General features: G+C 41.8%; 1 protein-coding gene across 1 annotated transcript in view; it reads left to right on the top strand.

The window, feature by feature from the left end:
• The first annotated feature begins 7433 nt into the window (after positions 1-7433).
• The window catches only part of LIFR (LIF receptor subunit alpha), a 94656-nt gene continuing 78411 nt past the window's right edge, over positions 7434-23678 (top strand). The window contains exon 1 of the mRNA XM_028492864.2: positions 7434-7715. The gene's annotated coding sequence lies outside the window, so the exon portion shown is untranslated. The remainder of the gene's footprint in view (positions 7716-23678) is intronic.

Raw genomic sequence — 23678 nt, 5'->3', positions numbered from 1 at the left:
GACCGGGGCGCGAACCCGGTTCCCCTGCATCGGCAGGCGGACGCGCAACCACTGCGCCACCAGGGAAGCCCTCCCCAACCCCTTTATTGCCCTGAGTTGCAAACTTAGTAAGGGTTGCATTTCTACCATTTGCAGGAAAGGAATCATCACTGATCAATCTTCACTGACGTTTATTATACTGAAAACTGTATTTGTGAATTATTGATATTCTTTGTTCTTTAACTGAAATTTCTTATTTCTCCTAAAGATGGACAAATGTATTGAAAATCCAGGGCTCAATAAATATAATTCTTGTGTAATTCTAAGAAACTCCTAACAAAACTGCTGTGCGTAAAGATGTTGTCGTACAGCAGAAGCAAAACCTACCCTCTCTTTAAATCTGTTGGAAGCACGTGGGGATGCTCCTGGCTGTTGGGGTTTTGAATACAGAGACACTTTCATTTGGAGGGAAGCAGTAACCCCACAGAGGTAAACGGTAGTGTGAAAATCTGATGGTGGGGTCTCAGTGCAGAGGGGAGAAGCTTGGGGACGGTGGGATGGGCCAGGCCCTGCAGACACAGTCCTGTACGAGATGGCAGAATGCAAATAATACCCAGAAGAAATAGCACATCATCAACCTCACTGAGTAATAAAATCCGAAACAGGGATGTAATGAGAGAAAGAGTTAGATTCATGCCGGCAGAGGCAAAGGAGAGGAGCAAATTGCGCTAAGGAAAGACTGGAGAACAGGCCTTCAGATTGAGACCAGGCCTTCAGATTGAGAAGGGCTCTGTATAGCACTCGGTCAAAGCTCAACTTTGTCAGAAGCTCACCTACAGCAGCAACAAATTGTAGCTGAGAGCCTAGCGAAGCTCCTGAAACTAGAAACGGCGAAAGGGTTAGCAGTCAGACTGGCACTGATAGTGGAACACAGCGTCCAGTAATTAGGAGTGTAGGTTTTGGAGGCAGACTGCGGGGGTTTGAATTACACGGTTGTCAATGTCCGTGTGGCCTCCTTTGTAAATGGGGGTGACAACCCTCCCTGCAACTCACAGGGTTGCAGAGAGGATGGAGTGAGTTGGTACACGGTACCCGGCACTCTGTAAGTGCTCAATAAATGTTCATTGCTGGTATCTGGCAAGTAAGTGTTCTGAACCCTCCTTTTAGCCAGTGTCTTCTGAATCACTATAATGCCTTTCGAATTAGACTGGAATTCAAATCTTTGTTATTTTACTTCTTTGAGCTTCGGTCTCTTCACCTATAAGTGGGACTAATACCTATAACACAAAGAAAGTGCCCAGAGCTGAGACTATTCATGTTAACCACCAATCAATACTCATCTCTCAAATTGAGGGTCACAGGTACACCTGTTTCTCTTTCGTAGCGTTAAGAAAAAAATCTAGCGAGCTTAGATTAATCGATGTAGTCCAGGTTAGGCCTATCTAGGTGGGTAGAATGAGATTCTATGAGCACTCGAGTTTGAATTGGATGGTATCTTAATTTAAGTAGCGTTAAGGTTTCTGTCAGCTCTTTGAGTGTAAGATTCTGTGATTAAACAGCCAGAAAACCCAGATTTCTTGGGCATGTCACAGAAAAGAATCTCAGAGCTGCAGACTTCTTTGAGAGTGGTGTCCTCAGTTACCTTAAGTTCCAGCAGGGAAATGATCAACAGCAATGTCGCTGTTGGCCGGAGCTGCCACAGTGATGGCCACTTCTGTTTTCCAACATGAGACCCAGGCGGTGTACCAGATTAGGTGCCCAAAGGAAACTCCAGGGACGTTGCAGTCCTTAAAATTAATTATTTAACTGACTTGTTTTTTTCAGCTACCCGATGTTAGAGACCTTGAGTTAATTCTGCTGGCAAATGTGTAACCATTGAAAATTCTCCACAGTCAGAAATTGGAAGCAAAAACTCACTCTCTTTCGGTTTTAGATTTTTTGGTCTTGTACAGTACATTGAAGGCTGTGGATTAAGTGCACTAGTTAGAATAATACATTCAAGGATTTAAGGAATCTGGGTCTGATTTCGAACCACTCCACTACCTCTGGCTTGACCGCAGCTCAATTCCTTAATCTTTTGGCTTCTTTTTCCATCTGTGCAAGATGCCTCTGGCAACACACTTGAGTGCAGTAGCTGTAGGAACAAATTAAATAATGGGCTTAATATCACCACCGAGATTGGAGTAAATAGCTCTTTTGTGGGATCCATTAGCTCAACTGAGAATATGAGCACAGGATTCTGGGTCTATGATGGACTATAATGAATAATGTAGCATCAATTTGAATGTCTTGTGTTGCCCCTCAGTGACTCTAGACAACACATAAAGAATATAGGGAAAGAAAGAGAAAAGCAAGGACAGAGGAGAGAGCTTGGTAAGTCAAAAGGAAGCGATAAAAGTTGAAGGGATGGAGGACCAAAAGATAAGACGTGTGATGTGAGTGGACACATATGCAGAAAAGAGAAGATGGGAGAGGCAGGAAGAGAAACAGGAAAGTGACTGAATGAGAGGACGGCAAGGATTTGAAATGAAGTTTCAATCAGACAGCAGTTCATTGGGACCTAAAGGGAGGGATGGAGAAGCGGGCAGAGCAGAGGGGGCAGGCAGGGTTTATTCCAGAAAGAGAGGATTTGCTAGTGGTGTCCTCTCCCGCCTCAGTGGCTCTCTCCACACTCCTGGTACTCCCTCCCCAACCCTAGGCTCTGGATCTGGGAGTTAGCCTTAACAGGTTAAAACTTTTAACCTCTCAGAAGTATAAGAATTTTAACAAGATTCTTGACATGACAGGTCTTAGGACCCAGGGAGTTAACTAAATGTTAGTCTCTGGCGGGGGAGCGGAAAGGACCCCCCCTTACTCAGTGCTTCTCACATCAAACAATTTCTAATTCCTAAGCTTTACCCACTGAGGATAACAGGATTTATAACCACCGCCCTACTACATGTAGCCCCAAACAGGCTCATCTACCTGCTTTGATAGATTTAGAAGTGGTGGTAGAAGTGGTAATAATGATACTCTCTGTAGCTAATATTTACTGCTTATTTTGTGTCAGGCACATGCATTCTTTTTTTTTTTTTTTTTTTTTTTTGTGGTACGCGGGCCTCTCACTGCTGTCTCACGGGCCCAGCCGCGCCGCGGCATGTGGGATCTTCCCGGACCAGGGCACGAACCCGAGTCCCCTGCATTGGTAGGCGGATTCTCAACCACTGCGCCACCAGGGAAGCCCCACCATGCATTCTTCCAAGAGGGATTTGAGGTGGTATACCATGAAAGACATTATAAGAGGGGAGGAAAAACTATTATGTACACCCCTTGCCTGAGGAAAACTATAGAATAGTCAACGCAGCGCAGTAAGAGGTTTTATAGAGATTAACTCATTTGTCCTCTCTGCCACCCTCTGATAGGTACTTTTAATTAGTCCTTTTTATAAAGAAAGAAACTGGGAAAACCAAGATTTGATATTATGTCCTTGGCTTGCCTTCATAGGGCAGAATAAAAAATAATAATAACTCTATAGGAGTCTCACTACTTACTTTCAACAATAGCAATTTCAAAGTTATTCACCAGAAAAAATATATCAGCTCTGCCTGTCATCAAAAGATGGCCAAAACCAATGATGTGTCGTGCAGTGTCCCTGTTAACTTAGACGTTTGAATATCCGTCGTATAAGGACCCTTATGACAAATTCCTCTCCAAGCTTGAGCCAGAAAAGACTTTCTCCTAAATAAATTCTGCTTTATGATTCCTTGCACTTGACAATGAGAGTTACAAAAACCTTCATTTCCCTTATTTCATTTGGCTGTGGGGAAGCCTGGAGCTAAGTTTTGTGCTCAAATGCTATTGTTTGTCTTAGCCAGAAGGTTTGTTTTTGTTTTTTTGTTTAATATTTGTCTTTCATTGTAAACCACCTTAAGTCTCTTTGAAAGAAGACACAGTATAAATAAGCAAAAGACAAAATGCAATCCTGTTGTGGTTATGCTGGGGATATAATAATTTACCAAAACAGTTTACATAACACCCCTGAAATCTTTCTATTTGAAAGAGAATATTTTAAACAGAATCCAGGGAAGATAATATCTTTCATGGTGTTTACTGCATTTTTCATGCCCCTCAAATAACATTCCAAACCACTTTGGGTAAAGAACATAACATCTAGAGAAAATTAGCTGATTATTCTCATGTATCTTCTTGTCATATATCTAATTAAAGTTTTGTGTCTTGTCCAAAACTGCGCTCTAAAATAAACCAATTTAAATCTACATTTATTAGTCAGGCTTAAAATGAAGAACAGCTTCACTCATTTCAACTATTCGCTGGCTAATAACTATGCTTAATATGTAGATTTTTGTTTCCAAAATTTCTTCCAGGAACAAAGCCATATCTTGTCCCACTGATTGGTAAAAACAGTACACATGTTAGATCACACATCCCAAGAAGCCTGCGTATGGGCCAAGATATGAGTAATTTAATAACAAAACCCCATCATCTCACATTTGCTGCTTTTGTGAATGATTGATCCTTTCAAAGAATAAAGTCTTTCATTTCCAACATTTTCATTACAGGTGTGATTATGATTTTTGTTTCACTTAAAGATTTTTTTTTATATTTAAGCATTTCAAATGAAATCTTATTTACAAAAAAATTTTTTTTAATGAATAAAACAGAAAAGCAGGGAGAAAAGAAAAGCCAATAGCTAGAAAGAAGAGCATAAATCTTGGGCATAAAATAATTAACAAAGAAATCAGCTCTGCTTATCCAGCAAGTAGTTGAAGTTCAACTTTTTTGCTGTTTCATTCCCATTCAATTTTAGCTTATTATATAACCTATCTTCTTACTTCTAATTATGTAATCATTTCCATTTCATTCTTTATTTGTTCAACAAACATTGAGAACTACTGTCAGACTCTTCATATTATAAAACATAAACTTCAAACGAAACAACTTTATGTTCTGATACTTAGTTTGCAACATCTTAGGTTTTTTTGTAAAAAAAAAAGTATTATATAAAATAGTATTTACAACATAGACTGGTCTAGGACAAGGGAAATAAAAATGGTGTCAATCCGTGGCACGCGAAATTGAGTTGAAATTCCTTTAAGAATCCACAGTGATTAATTCACCTTTTCAACAATAGTTAAGGAAATTTTACTACTATCAACTCAGATAGCAGGACCATATCAAGTACTGCACACTGAGTTTCTGGTCATAATCAGAAAATTGCTAACATATTTTTAAAGCCCTGGTTTTGTTATGGAAATATAAAATCCATTATTTCTCATGAAAAGTGTGTCTAACACCGCTTTTCAAACCAGACCTCAGACCTCAGCATGATGCGGGCACCGAGGTGCTCCTTAGAAGCTGTGGCAAGTTCCTGAGTTTCCTGACCTATGAAATGGTATATACATCGGAGGCAATTAGCTAATCAAAGTATAAGCTTTAAGGCATCTTTCCAGCCCCACATCCAAGACCCTGGCAGGAGACCTAGCATTACATTCAGGTGGTCATGTTTTTGTACAGCTGGCAAAAGTAAGATATTTTAACCACCGTCAGCTGAGATTGAGGTCGCTTTCTATTTGGATTTTCCCTTTGTCACTTTCCCTTGGGTTGGGTAGTGCTGGAGCAGCTTGGGTGTGCTATATTGTTTTGTTTTTCTTTTTCCTTTGGGAGGACCACCCAAATTGCGTAAATTTCTCATAAAACCTGCATTAACCCCTAGGTGTGATAACAGTACCTATTCTACAGGTGTGCTGTGCAGATTAAATGAGGTGATGGATGGTGCCAGACAGTATGTATCCAATAGATGCTAGGCATTATTATTCCCCCAAATGTTTCTACGTCTCTCTCTCTTTTTTTTTCTTTGTATCTTTTTCTCTTTTTATATATATTAAGCAAAGTCACAGAAGTTAGCATTCTATGTAATATGCTTAAAATTAACTACAAAGTTTTCCTACGAAAGGAATTTCTCAACTCCATGTAGGGGCTGCATCATGATTTTCTTAGACCCTAGGCACTTGTGCCTTTGTTGAACCCCTTCATCCAGTAAAAAATTTAAAAATAAGATAAATTTCCCAAACCATCAAGGACTCAAGAACCAGAGTAATGGAAAAAGCAACGTTGTACATCTTAAACAGGGGTTGCAGTACACATAGTAGAAGACTGTTTTGCAAACTAGGTCTTAGTGATAATAGGAAGCATTTAGTTTTGGCGTTCAAAATATGCACACAGATGAAGCTGGCCCTTAGAAGACTAGTGGGGACCATGTCTTACTGTGAAACACATATTTTCATTTAGGGAGCCTACTTTTCAATCAATGTACTTGCTGGTGTTTTGCGCCCATTTTAGTTACATTATCAACAGGGAAATGTTATCTCAGAAAATAAGCTTCGTTTTGCTAATTTAGAAATTGCTCTGGAATTTCATCCAAAGGTCTTTAAAAAACACGTTGGCCTTGGAGCTGGTGCATCAAATAAATCACAAATGAAACAAACAAGCTGGCTTCCTATTAAAGGTGTGTCTGCAGAACCCTGTAACTGCGTGCCAGGGGCTCCATCTGGCACATTTCTGAACTTTGCAAAATTAATTGTGTCGAAGAGAACATCATCAAACGCGTCCGGCATAGAGCGTAAACATCTTCAAACCACGATTCTGCGCCATCAAACGCTCTCCAGCTAATTACATTTGGTGCATTACTCTGGAAGAAAATCGAGGCCAAGTGAAACTGCGGAAATGGGAACAATGCAAGGAGGAAAAATCTCACCCCATTAAGGGATCCGTTTTTTCTCCGCACAAATAAGCCCACCACGCCTTGGAGGCAAGACTAGATGGCTCCCGCATACTCTCAGAATGCTCCCGCGGGCCCTCTCGGGCTGAGGGAGCCCTGCATCGGGGAGGAGGAAAGTGGCCTGAGTGGCAGCGCCCCAGCCATGGGGGCATTTTAGGTAACTCATAAAATCTAAGCAATCGCTCCCCCTACCCCCGCCCAGGCGTAGAGGCTGGTTTTCGTTTGTCCTTACAAAGGAAGCTAAAACACGGCCCCACGTCGTCCTCTCCTCTATGCAATGTCTGCAAATCGCATTGACAGCGTTTTGGGAGCCGCTCTCCGCACAGGGCCGCCGCGCGCTAGGCCGGCCTTCCCTCAGCATTTGCACCAGCTGGGCCGCTCCTCTCCCCGACTCTTCCATGACCTTCCGAGATTGGCCTCGCGACTGGACTCTCCGCGGAAGCACCTCCCTCGGTGCTCGGCCCCCGCGCGCGGCCGCTCCCCTTCTGCTCTCAGGGGCGGCCCCGCCGCTGGGGGCGGCGGCGGGGGCGCGCGGGAGGCTTCCGGCGGGGGCGCGCGGGCGGCGGGGCGGGGCCGGGGCCGGGGGCGGGGCCGGAGCAGCAGCGCCCCCAGCCGAGCGGCGTGCAGGCACCGCCCCCGCGCGCCGCAGTCCCCGCTGGAGCGTCTCGACACTGGCCGTGGCAGTTACTGTTGCCTCCGCGCGGCTCTGGCGGCGGCGGCGGCTCCCGGAGCTCGCGGAGGGCAGCGGGCCGACCCTCGCCCGTGGCCGCCTGGAGCAGCCCAGCACTGGGACCGGGGAGGCAAGACGGCGGCGGCGGAGGCGGCGGGTTGTGCCCGGCCCCCCTCCTCTACGCCTCCAGCCCCCGGGCGACTGCGGACTCCTGGCAGCCCCCGGGCGGCGGCCGAGGCGGCCAAGCTGACGGCCGGGGATGGCGAGATAGCGGCGCGGGAGCGGCTTGTGAGTACGGGGAACGGGTGGGCGCGGCGCGTGGGAGCCGCGGAGCCTGGAGCCCAGTCCCGTGGGCGCGTCGCCGCGAGCGCCCGGCGGCCCGCGGGGGGCGGGGGGCAGCGCTCCGGCCGGCTTCGGCCCGGGTGTCGGGGAGCGTCCGAGAGGAGTGACCGGGAGCGGGGGGTGGGGCGCGCCAGGTCGCGCCGCTCTCCAAGCACCCTTGGGCCACCCTCTGCTCCCAGAGGACACCGACTCCCCGGCTGTGACCTTCTGCCCCACGTAGGGCAGCGAGTTCTGAGGCCACAGGCTACCTGGGGGATGGGAAGGAGCTTTAATTTTTATTTTTGTTAAGGGATGTAATCAACCAAGTGATTTCGTGACCCCGTGCCTCAGCTTTTCATTAAACTAGTTCTCTGTCCCTTCCGTATTCATGGTGTATTTGATTCACCTGTATTTTATGTGCTTGTATCCGAAGGCGCTATACTGATGAAAACCAGTTAAAGAGTTGGCGATCAAAGTTAGGCTTCGTAAAATATGACACTTTTAATGCGTCATTTCGAAAGACAGAGCTGGAATCCTGAGTTGTGTCTGACAGAAATGCCGTGAATGCTGTGAATTTACGCCTTGAATAACATGATTCTGGCCTCCACCGTCCGCGTCCCCACCTTTGGCTACCAAAAATATATGAGGTGTTTTATTTGCACTTGGGTACCTGTGTGCTCCTTTTTGTATGGGTGTGTTATTGCAGTCAAATATTGATATAGCATATATACTGATACTGAATGGCGTTTGTATGGAAATGAATTTTTTGCATTTTTTAATGTGTTCTTTTAAGATACATTTTTCAACAGAAAGGTTTCAGTTTAAAGTTTGCCTTCTGATTTGTTCGTTTTCAGTTTCAGATTTGTCTTTAATTAAAAAAAATTTGCTTGGAGTAAAATTAAGTGACTTAGTAGTATCATTTAGTCAGGGGTCCAAAAACGATTCTTAAATTAAATTTAAAGCAAATTCCCCTCCCCAGAAGAAAAAAATTAAAGCGTTCGTTTAGTGCAAATGATGCTTGCCCCTTCCCTTAAATGCTGATTTTGCCACAGATCTGAACTCACATTTCACTAGTATCGGAGGGTTCCTTGTCTAAGCCTGGCAGGGGAAAGGAAACCTAAGTATAGCGTGTGTTTTTAAAAACACTGTCCTCTTACTTGTTTCTTACGTTGACTTTCTGTTTTAGAGCCAAGGGGAAACTGTTGATTTGGAGGCTTCATTAGGTAGGTAGAAGCTCGATTTAGATTTCCCTTCCAAGGGTTGAATTGAGGCTTATTTGCTTTGTAATAGGTGAGATCACAAGTGCTCCTCTCTAATTAGTGGAGACTGGGATTCTTTTCTGGGAAATAAGGATCAGGAACTTCGCTGTTGAAGAGAACAAACTTTTGTGATTTTTGAAAGCTTTTGCTTATTGATGGTCCTCACTGAATAATATGTTGGCAATAGTATAAATTATTATAACATTAAGATTTATCATATTAATTTGTGGGACAGGCAACCTATGCACACTGTGGAAGATTCAGTATGTATAAAAAGCTATAGAGTGGAAAGTATGCCTCCCCCCGCCCCCGCCCCCCCCCTCCCCCGGCCAGGCCTCACTGCACCCTGTTCTCCCCAGGACCCAGGGTTACTAACTCCTGTGTATATCTTTCCAGATAAAGCCTATGCTAGTATAAACATTTTGTATGTGTTCTTTTTATTTGTGTTTCCACAAATGAGGACACATTGTATACTCTGTTCTGCACCAGCTCCCTGCCCTCCCTTCCCCGTGGAGTACTAAATCTTGGCAGATCTCTACATCAGTACCTAAGAGCTGTTTCATTCTCTAACAGCTGCTGAGTACTCCATTAAGGATGAACCGTGATTTATTTAACCTCTTCTTCATTGCGGTAGGTTGTTTCTACTATTTTGCTATAGAATTATTGTAAAACATTAGTTTTTGAGGTTTTTAAGTGGATTTCAATTATTCCCAAAGGCCCAAAGGCAGTCGTAACTTACTTCTTTGCATCATGTCCAGGAAATAAATGCCCCTTCTCTCCAATGTACACCCTTTCCTTTTATATAATTTCAAAGCAATCCATAAGGATCTCTGGTGTCTTTGTGGTGAAGCATGAGACATCAAGGCCAGTTACTAAGGTCCTATTCCTTGATTAACACCTTAGCTCTGTGTTTCAACAAAAGAAATAAAAGAATAGATATAAGTTAAGAATAATCTGTAAGAAAAATTTTTAAGAGTTTAAATATTTTGAACATGGAGAAAAGGCTCGTATCTTTGATTAAGTTGAAGATAAAGGCAGTTTATCAGTTGTAAAACTTGTTTGCCATTAGGCACTAACATCCCTGCCTTCTGTAGATTATCACCAGTATCTCATATTTTAATGTTGCTATAGTATGGTGATAAATTGTACACTTTGGGAGAAGGTTATTCATAACTTTTAAGAGGGAGTATGCTTTTAGAAAATATTTGGCCCTTTTAAATTAAAATTTGAGGTCTCTTAGAGTGCTTTTAAAACAGAGTAAATTGTAGAAGTAAGACTAATGCTAGCTAGCACTTGAGCCAAATACAGTATATAATTTGAGTATTAGCCAATGTTAAGCTTTATATTTCCATTATGCTTATTTCTGAGAATGATTTTAGGACTAATGTAAGAAACTGTAATAATCCTTTTTTTTTTTAAATGACCAAACAAATCTTTTCACATTTAAGGTGTTTTCTTTTTCCTTTGTTATTCAGTACCTGTCGTTGTGCTACAAAACTGCTAATATTGCATCTGTTACATTCCAGGCAACTTTCTAGCAACTAAGACTATAGCAGTGCACAGGACAGACAGATCCCCTTCTAATGAGTTCACATCTCAGTGAGGGAGATGGATAAAAAGCAGAGAAGCAATAAAGGCAATAATATCAGAGAGTGATAAGTGCTGGGAAAGTGATAAAATAGGTTTGCTGTGGCAAACGGGCAGGGTAGGGGCTGCTGTTTTAGGCTGAGTGGCCCTGGAAGCCTCTCTGAGGTGGAGAGACGTGAACTGAGAGTTGAGTGTGTTTTTGGAGAATGGTGACTCAGGCAGAGGGAACGGCACATGCAAAGGCCCTGCAGTGGGGCTGAGCCTTGCAAGCCAGAGGAACAGAGGGCTGCCTGTGTGGCTGGAATTTATGATGAAAAAGTGGCTGGCAGGAGAGAGCAGGCCCTGGGATTGGTGTCCTGGCTATTTGCATATGTCAAGGAACATTTATAGACGTGGGAAGGAGACCTCCTCCACGTGCTGGAAGCCCCAGGAGGGCAGGCGCAGATCTGTTTGTTCCTCATTGCTTCCCCCGTGCCAGGAACAGCCTTGGTCAGAATGGGCTGTGAATATTTATAGAATTAATGAATAATTAGAGAGTTTAAGAAATAATCTTGCCTGGTTTTGGTCAAAATACCTAGATTTGGGAGTCTTTTAGTTGAGTTTTCCATCTTGGCTCTGGCCCTTGACATTACCAAATCTGGTCTACTGTTAACACGTGCTCTCAAATCGCTGCTTTAAGTCAGTTGCATTTGATTTCTATTCCCCGAAATTAGAGTATGAAGCCTTAAAAGCATGCCTAATTTTCCAGGACATTATAGTGATTTCTGAGTAATTTAGTTAGAAGTTCCATCTTTGATTTTAGTGGATTAGCCATTTGCCTAAGTGTAAAAATTTCAGAGATGCCTTTTTTGGTATAGTGAATGTTTGAATCCTTTTGGGCAGATGACAGACTAATGAGCACATAAAATGTATGTGTTTTATGCAGGTACTTTTATTCTCACAGGAAGAATGTGTGTGTGTTCTATTTTAGGGAGTATCAGGAACTGTGGTATTTCCTCTTCCCAACTTCTAATCTGTTTGTCATTCTAAATATATGTTCCTTTATATTAACTGAAAGCTTGGGAAATGAGTTTTGTGCCAAGCGATTGTTGTAGATGCCTAATTAGAATCTGTTTTTTTCTTAACTGTGACTTTTGAGGTCCTGTTCAATATCAGGAGTTGTGATCTTGCAGAATGAGGGGGTTGATTTTTTTATTTCCTATCCTAATTGGCTGATACCTGAACCTAATAAAGTGTTCCCATATAAGATAATTTTATCTTCCAGCACTCTCTCTTAAGCTCTGTGCACATGCTATGTAAAGGATGGATTCTGTGACTCCAAAATCTTAAATCAAGTTACCTTTGTTTTTTGTCACTCTCCTTGCAGTGAAAGGTCTTTAGGCAAATTGCGGAAGATCATAAGCATCTGTTTTATAGGTCACTGGTACATTGAGGCTTAGATGCTTGAGTTAAAGTACTTTTACTACTACCTTTACATTTCCTCTGTGAACTACAGAGATGCAGGAGTTCCAGATTTGTCTTACATTGCCTAAAACTTACAACGCATACATTCCTTACCAGTCCTTGCTGCTGCTGTTGCTTGTGTGAGCAAAGGTTGTGTTTATCAAATACTGTTTTATGCTTTTATGTTGGAAGTTGAAGAAAACCTTCTGGTGGGTGAATTTTTCATGTACTTTTGCAGAGAGGTGAGAAAATCTTGCCTCTACCCATTCTTCTGGTTTGTAGGGTAGGTACAGAGGAAGATTTGGAATCAGTATGTGCCCGTAGCTGAGAATCTGTATCTGTATTATTAAGTGGCAGTATCCTGGAAGACCACAAGAAGGCGCTAATACTCCCATAAAATGTGTGGCTGTTCCCTAAGGGTGACTTGGGATACTGAGGCCCCTTGCTTTCTTCTCACTGCTTGCAGGAGCAGGCTTCTCCAAGGAAACCCTGGATCGGAGGACAGTTGAAACAGTGGTGGTGGGAACATGTGGTGGAAAATAACAAGTGGTGGCAGAAGTAATGCTTCCCATTTCTCATATTGAAAATGCTGGTGGGGCAGTGAATTGTAGACAGAATGTGCCTTTGAATTGGGGATGAGGGTAAGCTGGAGAGAGGTGAGACTCCACCGTCACGACTTAGTGCTGCAGCCGCCAGTGTGCCACCTTAAAGCTGGGTGCCAGCCTTCCCAGCCCCAGGCTTGGAGACCTGCTGGCACACCAGTGGGTCCTGTTTCATGTTTCATGCTGTAGTATTTATAGTGCAGTTCAAAAGCGAAGGAGGCAAGAACATCTTAGGATCCTTTTCAAACAGTTAAAATTGGGAGCATAAGTCTTCATCTAACACGAACCTTATCCTGTATCATTCCTTGAAGTTACCTGGATCACCAAAGTTTTACTGTAGGTGTAAAATTTGGGAGGAGGGGGCTGAGAGCTTATTCTGATTTCTAAGGAAGGACTATATATAGTCCTGTATATAACTTAAAATGCCAAACAGTTACCAGTAATAGGAGCTTAAGCATTCAAACAAAACCAAAGAAGGTATAGAATTTAAGGGCCAGAAGGGGCCTCGGATCATCTGGTCAACTTTTTTAAGTTTACTGATAAACCAAACCCCAGAGGTGTTCTAATTTGCCTAAGAATCCAGTAGTTCCAGACTGGTGTTTGTAACCACGATTTGCTGATTCCTAACTGCAGGGTTCTGAGCTCCCCTCTGGAACGGCAGGAAATTTGTGGGGTTCACTGCTGTGTCTCCATAGAACAGTGCCCAGCCCACATACTTGTTGAATAAATGAATACATAAGAGAATTTTGAGAACTTAAGATTGCACATTAGCTATAAGATAATACTTACAAAATTTGAAAGAATACATGATTTCATGAGTTTCTTTTCTTGTTAAACAATAGAGCAGGTTGCTATTAAAGCCCAAACTATTAAGCCTAATATTAGCCAGATGGGCAAATGAAGATGTGGAGTTTGTTTTACTTACTAGCTTGGCACTTTTCAGAGCCTGGTGTCACTAGATCTTGTAATATTCATTCTGTTCAGTCTGCTGGGATCCGGTGTCACTGAAGTTTTATATTTTGTGTTTGAAAACATATGTACTTTAAAATTTAGCATTTGTTGTCTGAATTGTTTGCCATTTTTCTAGATATGTTTTATCAATAGTTTCACTATTTTTACAACTTAGAGCCATATAGGGATTTGATTGTTTACAAACAAATCTAGCTAACCATTAGGTTTTGGGGATTGTCACTTTCAAATGCTGCTGGTGGGTGTTTCAATTGTTATAACTTTCCAGGAGGGCAATTTTGTTTATTACTCACGGAAAGCCTCAAAAATGTGCCATGTCCCTTAGTCAGACATTTCCACCACTAGGAATTTAAGGAAAAAAAAATAAAGTGTGTGCACAGAGACCAGTCTATAGCAGTGGTTCTCGCCTACGCGGTGCGTGTGGGCACCGTATTCCTGTCAGTAGCTTTCTCCCCGCACAGTGATTCTTCACTTGGCGGGAAGTCCACGTAGTGGGGTGTCTCAAATTGCGAGGGGTGGGGTGCTCTCCCAAGCTTGGAAACTCATCTCCAGATTCTGGTGACCTCCACAAAAAGTACACCAAAAACCCAACCTTTAGTTTGCAAAAATGATTTTTGTAGCTTTGTTTATGATAGTTATAAGCTAGAAACAACTTAAATGCTCAATAATAGGGAGATGGATTACATAAATTGTGGTATATATCAATACTTGTAATGAAAAACCCTTTCTTCATTGACAGTGAGGTAAGAGGTATTTATTGATTTGGAAAGATACTCAAAATTTGTAAACTGAAAAAGTAGGTTGCAAAACAGCATGTGTAAGTGGATCTAAGGTTTTTTTGTTTGTTTTTGGAGAAAGAGGCAGAGAGAGCGAGCGAGCAGGAGTTTGCAGTTTTCTACCTGTTATGTAGGAAAATGCCGGGAAGACTATACACCAGATGTTAGGTGAGAATATCTCCTTGTGCTGAAATTACAGGTGACTACTATTTTTATTTTCCTGAATTTCCAACATAAGGAGCATATTATGTAGTAAAGAGAATGAGAGCAGCTTCCTTTTTTCATTTATTTGTTAGGCAACCCACAGAACTTGGAGAAGTTCTGTGTTTGATTTCTTACCTGTAAAATAATACCCACCTCATCGTGCCTGCGAGTAGCATGTGTTAGATAAATGTTACCTTTCCCTCACTATTCTGTTATGATTAAGGCCAATATTCCTACTAATATAGGATTTCTAGACAGGATAACATATCAACTGTTGTAAGAAGCACTTTATGACATTCTGACAAAATATTTCATTGCTTCTGGTCACTGAGAAGTATTTTGTTGAGTTATTATTTACTTTAAAACTGAAATGCTTTCCAGTGCCAAGAAATTTTATTTTGAATCAAAAGCTTTTTTTTTCTTCTTTGTTTCCTTCTGTTATCGGTTTCCGTAGTTCTGTATGATAAGTTCTCAAAAGTCAGGGTCCGATCTTTTTTCCTTTTAGAGAGTTGTTAAAATGAAATGTGATTCATTCATTCAGCAACTATTAAGGGCCTTTTTTTCCCCAGGCAGCCGGTAGGCAGCAGATATGCAGCAGTGGGCAGGGCAGAAACGCCCCCACTACTTGCATGACAAGGAAAGTGACCAGAGCACTTCAGGGCCTGGAGGCACACCCACTCAGTAAAAGGTGTGTTACAGCAGCTGACAATCAAGTGGGCCTCATTTCCTCTCCTGCGATTTTAAAAGAAACTATGTTGTGATGTTACTGTTCAATGAACACAAACATTGCCTCTTGCTTGTTCTACCAAGTACATGAGGGGCAGACTAGGGTATTTCACCTTGACATTTACCGATGATTTAGTGATGACTTGCATTATAGATCTGTGAGAATATCCTGGGCGAATAGTATTAAAATTGCTACTCTATGTCCTCTGTGAAGGATATGCCTTTTTGAGATTATCTAGTGTAAAATTACTGCTGTGGGTTCCTACTAATAAATTTAGGGTGGATAGAATTTATCGATCCCCCATTTGAGAAATTTCAGCACGTGGTCTCACTGAGGATGAGGGCAAAAAGCCTGCAGTTTAAGGTTTCCATTTGACGGTATATAAGAATACATTAATTTTGTAATTTGTTCCTTGTGTAGGGACAGTTTTGGCAGCAGCTGTCAGTGTTTTGATATAAAGTACACCCTCAGTGTTCATGAGAAGTGTCTCGGGACCTTTGTGACAAATACTGACCTTGCATGTTATTTCCCTGATACAGCCTAATAAAAGAAGACAGTTTCATAAATCATTTTTTCTTGTTCCTGTGTAGAAAGAATGTAGAAGTCGTGTCACAGGTTGGAGCCACTAGCAAAGCCAACATTTTATTCTTTCTTTATCTCACATTTTTCCATCTACACCATTGCTTTCCATGGCCTATTCCACTCCATTGGCCTCCGCTGGAACCAGCAATTAGCTTTCTTTTTTTTTAGTGGTGGTGGGGGGATCTCTTTTCACAAAGAAATACCCTTTATCTCTCTTGAGATGTACTGAGTATGTAATAGTAAAGGGAGAGCAACCAAACTGTGTTGACCTGCAGACCTTAGGCTGTTGTCTAGACGTAGAGTTTAGCCAACTTATTCTTTCTCAAATGCAGGCTTCAATAAAAGTACAGGTGACTCTGTTTTGGAACTTTTCAGCTCACTTACAAATAGTCAAAGTTGTGATTGCTGTACTCATGCATTCCGTGGGCTGTATTGCTGGGATCAAAAACTCAAATGCTTACAGGGACAGAAGAGGTCACAGACATTGCTGAGTGGGTCTGATCTGCCTTTTGTCTTTATGCTTCTGATAAAAACATAAGGAATATTTTACTTTCTTCTTAATTCTACAAGATAGACAACACTGATAGTCTAGATGAATGGCAACTGAAATTTATCTCAGTTTTGGGGACCAATAAGGAAAGACACAGAGGAAGCTTGGATCTGGAGCAACCTTGAGCTGATGTGAGCTGAGTTTTGAAGGACGAGTTGGTGTTTGTTAAATGGACAGGGAAGAGTGGAGTGGGAAGGACATTCTGGGTAGAGGGTAAGATGTGCAGTGACACAGAGGACAGCAGAGCCTGCCGCGTTTGTTGGGATTCGAGCACAGGGCCAGTGTGGGTCAGAGGGCAAAGGTAGGTGGGACTGAAGTTAGGCGGCTTGGAACAGCAGAGAGCCTCATGCCATGCTGACAGCTGGCACCTTCTCCGTAGGCCAGGGAGAACCATGGAAAATTTCAGGCATGTGAGACCGACGATTCAGAAGGGGGCCTCCAACTTGTGTCATGGAGGCTTGGGAATCCAGAGACCAGGGAGCAACCTGGCAGGAGAGCAGACCAAGGGGAAGAAGCCCCAACAAGGCCCCAGCCAGGCCCGGCCCTGGAAGTTTGTCTTTACTTTCCTAATAACGTTGAGGCATTATTTCCTAATAATGACACGTGCAGCAGTAATGACTCGGCTCTTCCCATGCTCAATCCATCATGCCCTTTTCTTAAAGCTTTTGATTAAACTCAAATGGTGAGAAAGAATTCAATGTGTTTAAAGCTATCAAACACAGATCTACTGATGCCTTACCCTTACGTTGCTAAAAGTTTGAGAGATCCTAAGTGTGGGTGCTTATAAAACAGGGAGTAGGTGAAGTGGGAGTGATGAAGTAGCCGCTTGAGCTAAAGATGTTGGTCAGAGGGCACAAACTTACAGCTATAAGATGAATAAATTCTGGGGATCTGTAGTTAATAATACGGTATTGTATACCTGAAATTTGTTATGAGAGTAAATCTTAAGCATTTTTACCACATACGAAAAAGAAAGCTGTGAGGTGACAGATGTCTTATTAACTTGGTCGTGGTAATCATTTCACAGCGTACATATACACATGTCAAATCATCATGCTGTATACTTCAAATCCATACAATTTTATTTGTCAGTTGTACCTCAGTAAAGCTGGGGAAAACAATAGGGAGCAGGTTGCACCTATGGAGAGAAGGGATAAGAATACTTTGAGTAAGGTTTATATTGAAGCAAGAATTTATAATAATTTGGACAGTAATAAAGACAACAATAATAGCTTATGTTTCATATTAATAATACTTTAATGTTAGATTACCTACTTACTCATTTTTTAGACTAAAAATGAATCCCTCAATTTTAATACCACCAGAGGACAGGATTTTAGATATTATGATAAAATGAGGAGGCAAGAGAGTTGTCCCTCTTCTTGTTATTTTGGCAGTTACATTACATTATTGGCCCATTTCACTAACCAGTCTTTTATGTTTTTCCCACATGCTGCTGTTAAGTCATATCTCCTCCAAACTGTATTTGTTTATTTTCTGTGTGTTATTGTCATCATCATAACCATTTTATTTGGGACCCTGAAATTATCAATGCTAAATTTATCTTATTGGATTAGTTAGATTAATTTGTTAGCATCCTCATTATTATGTGCAATATATTTGCTACTTTGCCCATTTTTTGGCCCACAAATTTGAGAAATGAGATTCCTGTATCTTCCTCCATTTCATTAATGAAAATGTTAAGAAAAACAGAACTCTGTCACATCTGTCCATAATCTTTGTCCAGGTTGGCATCATCAATTAATTAGCAAGCACCCTTTGAGTAGCACTGATCGCGTGGTGAAAGAGTCCCCTTCACTCTTTTTTATACAACCTTCATCTTGCTCATAAACATCTTTCAGATGTCAGGAAAGGTCTTCTTCAAAGCCAGACACTTCATGTCTGATTCTGATGCTGGTTTTCCCAGTTCGTTGGCCTTGTCAAGTTGGGGGTGAGGTGGGGCTGAGGTACATTGGGTTAGGGTCCCTTTCCTAATGCATTCTGTAATCTTATCCAGGATCAACGTCAGGCTCACATGTTTCTATTCTGTAGAATCTGCTGTCTTGATAGGATGCCCATTTCCAAGATAGTTTTGACAAATGACCGTTATTTCAGGTTCTGTTGTATTTTTCATTATCTGTTACATCTTATGTAGAAGACTCAAGTAAACGTTAGGTGCATGCTGTGCTTCCACATACTTAGAAGACCTTGTAACCCTGGTCAAATGCTAAAGATTTTATTTTAGTTTTTGTTTTTTTTGAGAAGCATTTGTATTCTAAAATGATGCTAAGGATTTTGAGATCTGAGATTGAATAATACGACCAATCAAGAAAAGGCCATTCAGTGGGGCTTCCCTGGTGGCTCAGTGGTTAAGAATCTGCCTGCCAATGCAAGGGACACAGGTTCGAGCCCTGTTCCGGGAAGATCCTACATGCCACAGAGCACCTAGGCCTTAGAATCTGCCTGCCAATGCAAGGGACACAGGTTCGAGCCCTGTTCCGGGAAGATCCCACATGCCACAGAGCAGCTAAGCCCGTGTGCCACAACTACTGAGCCTGCGCTCTAGAGCCCGCGAGCCACAACTGTTGAGCCCATGTGCCACAACTACTGAAGCCCACGTGCCTAGAGCCGTGCTCCACAACAAGAAAAGCCACCGCAGTGAGAAGCCTGCACACCGCAACGAAGAGTAGCCCCCCTTGCCGCAACTAGAGAAAGCCCGTGCGCAGAAACAAAGACCTAGTGCAGCCAAAAATAAATAAATAAATTTAAAAAAAAAAAAGAAAGAAAAAGCCATTCGAATTCTTTTGGAGAACAGAACTTTCAGATTCCAGCCCTAAAGAATGTTAAGAATACATTCAGGCACATTTTGGTCAATATCTGTGCCCTGAAATATATGTCTTCAAACAGTTTATATTTTGAGATTATTTCAACAGCAAGACAAGAATTTTTTCACACCCATACATTTTGAAACATGTTGTTAACTAGCGCCCCAACAATTCTATTGGGCCTGCAAACGTGTTTTGTTTGGCCCACATACTGTTTTTTTGAAAAATTGGAATTAGTTGCCAGCATTTAAAAATAAGGTGATTTCACATTAAAGAAAAAAAAAAAACCCTGCATTTCTGGCTGTTTTTGAAAACCTTGAAAGTCTGTGACTGCACTGGGCGCATGTTCCTAACCGGTGGTAATACAAGAGTTACGTGCTAACTGGAGGCCTCCCACCACAGCCCTCCCGTCCTCCTCACTGTTTTTCTTGCGGCCAATGTCACCCCCTTCATCAGCCTGGCCCTCGGAGGATGTCTGGGCTTACACCTGCTGAGTCAAGAGCTAACCAATGGGAAGTGTACTTTGAGTTTGGAGGAGAACAGTAAGATGGTAGCTGTTTGCTGTTTTGTTTCCTGACATCGACTGCCTGACCTTTGTCCTACTGTGTGGTTGGAAGGGCTTGGTAAAGCAAGTGGTATTTCTGCCAGGAACGTCACTCAGCTGGGCAGGGTGGGGGGACCAGCATTCCTGCACACATTCTAGATATCCGAGTTCATAGATGTGACAAGCAAGGTGTCCTGAGAAGAAAACAGCTATATATTTCTTAGGACATTTAAAGTGGGGCAAGTAGGCCCTGGGTCATACCTGTGTGGTTTTAGAGATGTGAGGGGATTTGCCTGAGGTCTCATGCCTGCCACGCAGTCAGTGGTGGAATGGGGACTGGAGCCCTGGATTCCTGACTCTGCTTCAGTGAGTTTTCTGCTCCACGTTTTTCAGTTTAGTGTAATAGTCTAGAGATGAGATTTATAGCCAGATCTGGATTTAAATACAAGTTCAGCCCCTGTCTAGCTGCTGGACCTCAAGCAAGCATCAAAAACCTCTCTGTGCCTCGTGTTCTGTGTTATAAAAAGGGGGACAATAATGATATGGACCTCCATAGGGTCGTTATAGGGATTAAAATCCAATATTGCATCTGAAGAACTTAAAACAGTGCCTTGCCTATAATAAACAGTACGTAAACAGTGCATGGTATCTCCAAAGTAGTATTTATGAATTCTGTATTATGGTAAACTTAGCTAAAACCACCATTTCAATCATTCAAAACTATTACATAATTATCAATTTTTTTCCTCTTAGAGTTTAGAAAGGGCATTAAGGATAGTTTTACTCCATCTGTTTTGTAAAAAGCTTCCAGCAATTTGATCCAATATTGGTTTTTTATTCATAAATTTATCTGTAGCAGACAGGTGCATTCAAAAGCATAGCATTCAACTTTCTCTTCAGAATGTAAAGAAATAACTGGGTGTTATCAAAATATTTTAAGTCCTCACCAAAGATGTCATTTGGATGGATTTGTTTAATTCACTAAATGAATCTGGAATATGTAGTGCATGTAAAGCCCTCTTACATGCAGGAATGTTGGAAAGACAAATCTCTGCTGTTAGGGAACTTATAATTAATGTGATACGAGAGTGGGAGGGAGGGAGAGAATAATCTTTGTAATACTTGGTGTGATATGATAAATGACCAAAGTGGAGATTCACCGCAGTGCAGCAGAAACATGAAGAGACCAACAGTGTCTGGACGTGATGATCTTTGAGAGAGCCAAGAGGCAGAGCTGCCCCAAGGACAGGAGTAGAGGGGCAGTTTGTGTGACAGCCTCCAGACATTTGGCCTGGAGTTTGGATGAATGATGAGACTTAGATGGAGATGCTGCTCAGAGCCAGGTGAGTCCTTGTGGAAGACGGACTATGGGAGGCCCCTGCCGGAGGCCATGGGATGAATTAAGTACTGATGTGAACGACCTATGCCAGAGATGCTGAAGAGGGCCTGCCAGAGCAGTGGGAATGGAAGTAGGGGGAGGTTCTAGGGCAGAGAGTCAAGGTGTGTTTTCGAGGTAGAACTGGTGAGTAGGTGGGAGGGGTGAGAAGGAGGAGTAGTTGAGTGTGACCCAGGAGAGACTGGTGCCATGAATGGAGATGGGCTTGTCAAGGGGCAGGTTTGGAAGAGAAGGTGAATTTATTTTGCACATGTGGAGTTTTTGGAGAAATCTGTGAAATATCTCAGTGGATATGTAGCATCAAAATATTTTGTCAGAGCAAAAGCACTAAGAAATACAGTCCTGCAGCCCTGTGAAACTAAAACCACATTCACAGAAAGATAGACGAGATGAAGAGGCAGAGGGCTATGTACCAGATGAAGGAACAAGATAAAACCACAGAAAAACAACTAAATGAAGTGGAGATAGGCAACCTACCAGAAAAAGAATTCAGAATAATGATGGTGAAGATGATCCAGGACCTCGGAAAAAAAATGGAGGCAAAGATTGAGAAGATGCAAGAACTGTTGAACAAAGACCTAGAAGAATTAAAGAACAAACGAACCGATGAACAATACAATAACTGAAATGAAAACTTACACTAGAAGGAATCAATAGCAGAATAAATGAGGCAGAAGAACAGGTAAGTGATGTGGAAGACAGAATGGTGGACTTCACTGCTGCGGAATAGAATAAAGAAACAAGAATGAAAAGAAATGAAGACAGCCTAAGAGACCTCTGGGACAACATTAAACACAACAACATTCGAATCATAGGTGTCCCAGAAGGAGAAGAGAGAGAGAAAATACCGGAGAAAATATTTGAAGAGATTATAGTCGAAAACTTCCCTAACATAGGAAAGGAAACAGCCACCCAAGTCCAGAAAGGGCAGAGAGTCCCATACAGGATAAATCCAAGGAGAAACATGCCGAGACACATAGTAATCAAATTGGCAAAAGTTAAAGACAAAGAAAAATTATTGAAAGCAGCAAGGGAAAAACGACAAATAACATACAAGGGAACTCCCATAAGGTTAACAGCTGATTTCTCAGCAGAAACTCTACAAGACAGAAGGAAGTGACATGACATATTTAAAGTGATGAAAGGGGAGATCTTACAACCAAGGTTATTCTCCCTGTCAAGATTCTCATTCAGATTCGATGGAGAAATCAAAAGCTTTACAGACAAGCAAAAGCTAAGAGAATTCAGCACCACCAAACCAGCTCTACAGCAAATGCTAAAGGAACTTCTCTAACTGGGAAACACAAGAGAAAGAAAAGGACCTACAAAAACAAAAACAAAACAATTAAGAAAATGGCAATAGGAACATACATATGGATAATTACCTTAAACGTGAATGGATTAAATGCTCCAACCAAAAGACACAGGCTCGCTGAATGGATACAAAAACAAGACCCATATATATGCTGTCTACAAGAGACCCGCTTCAGACCTAGGGACACATACAGACTGAGAGTGAGGGGATGGCAAAAGGTATTCCATGCAAATGGAAATCAAAAGGAAGCTGGAGTAGCAATACTCATATCAGGTAAAATAGACTTTAAAATAAAGAATGTTGCAGCAGACAAGGAAGGACACTACATAATGATCAGCAGATCAAACCAACAAAAAGATATAACAATTATAAATATATATGCACTCAACATATGAGCACCTCAATACATAAAGCAACTGCTAACAGCTATAAAAGAGGAAATCGGCAATAACACAATAATAGTGGGGGACTTTAACACCTCACTAACACCAATGGACAGATCATCCAAACAGAAAATTAATAAGGAAACAGAAGCTTTAAATGACACAACAGACCAGATAGATTTAATTGATATTTATAGGACATTCCACCCCAAAACAGTAGATTACACTTTCTTCTCAAGTGCGCATGGAACGTTCTCCAGGATAGATCACATCTTTGTTCACAAATCAAGCCTCAGTAAATTTAAGAAAATTGAACTTATATCAAGCATCTTTTCTGACCACAACGCTATGAGATTAGAAATCAATTACAGGGAAAAAAACGTAAAAAACACAAACACGTGGAGGCTACACAATACCTTACTAAATAACCAAGAGATCACTGAAGAAATCAAAGAGGAAATCAAAAAATACCTAGAGACAAATGACAATAAAAACACCATGATCCAAAACCTATGGGATGCAGCAAAAGCAGTTCTAAGAGGGAAGTTTATAGCAATACAATCCTACCTCAAGAAACAAGAAACATCTCAAATAAACAATCTAACCTTACACCTAAAGGAACTACAGAAAGAAGAACAAGCAAAACCCAAAGTTAGCAGAAGGAAAGAACTCATAAAGTTCAGAGCAGAAATAAATGAAATAGAAACAAGACAGTAGCAAAGATCAATAAAACTAAAAGCTGGTTCTTTGAGAAGATAAACAAAATTG

This window comes from Physeter macrocephalus, chromosome 8, assembly GCF_002837175.3.
Source record: "Physeter macrocephalus isolate SW-GA chromosome 8, ASM283717v5, whole genome shotgun sequence".
Taxonomy (NCBI): Eukaryota; Metazoa; Chordata; class Mammalia; order Artiodactyla; family Physeteridae; genus Physeter; species Physeter macrocephalus.
This window is presented reverse-complemented; position numbering and strand designations above follow the sequence as displayed.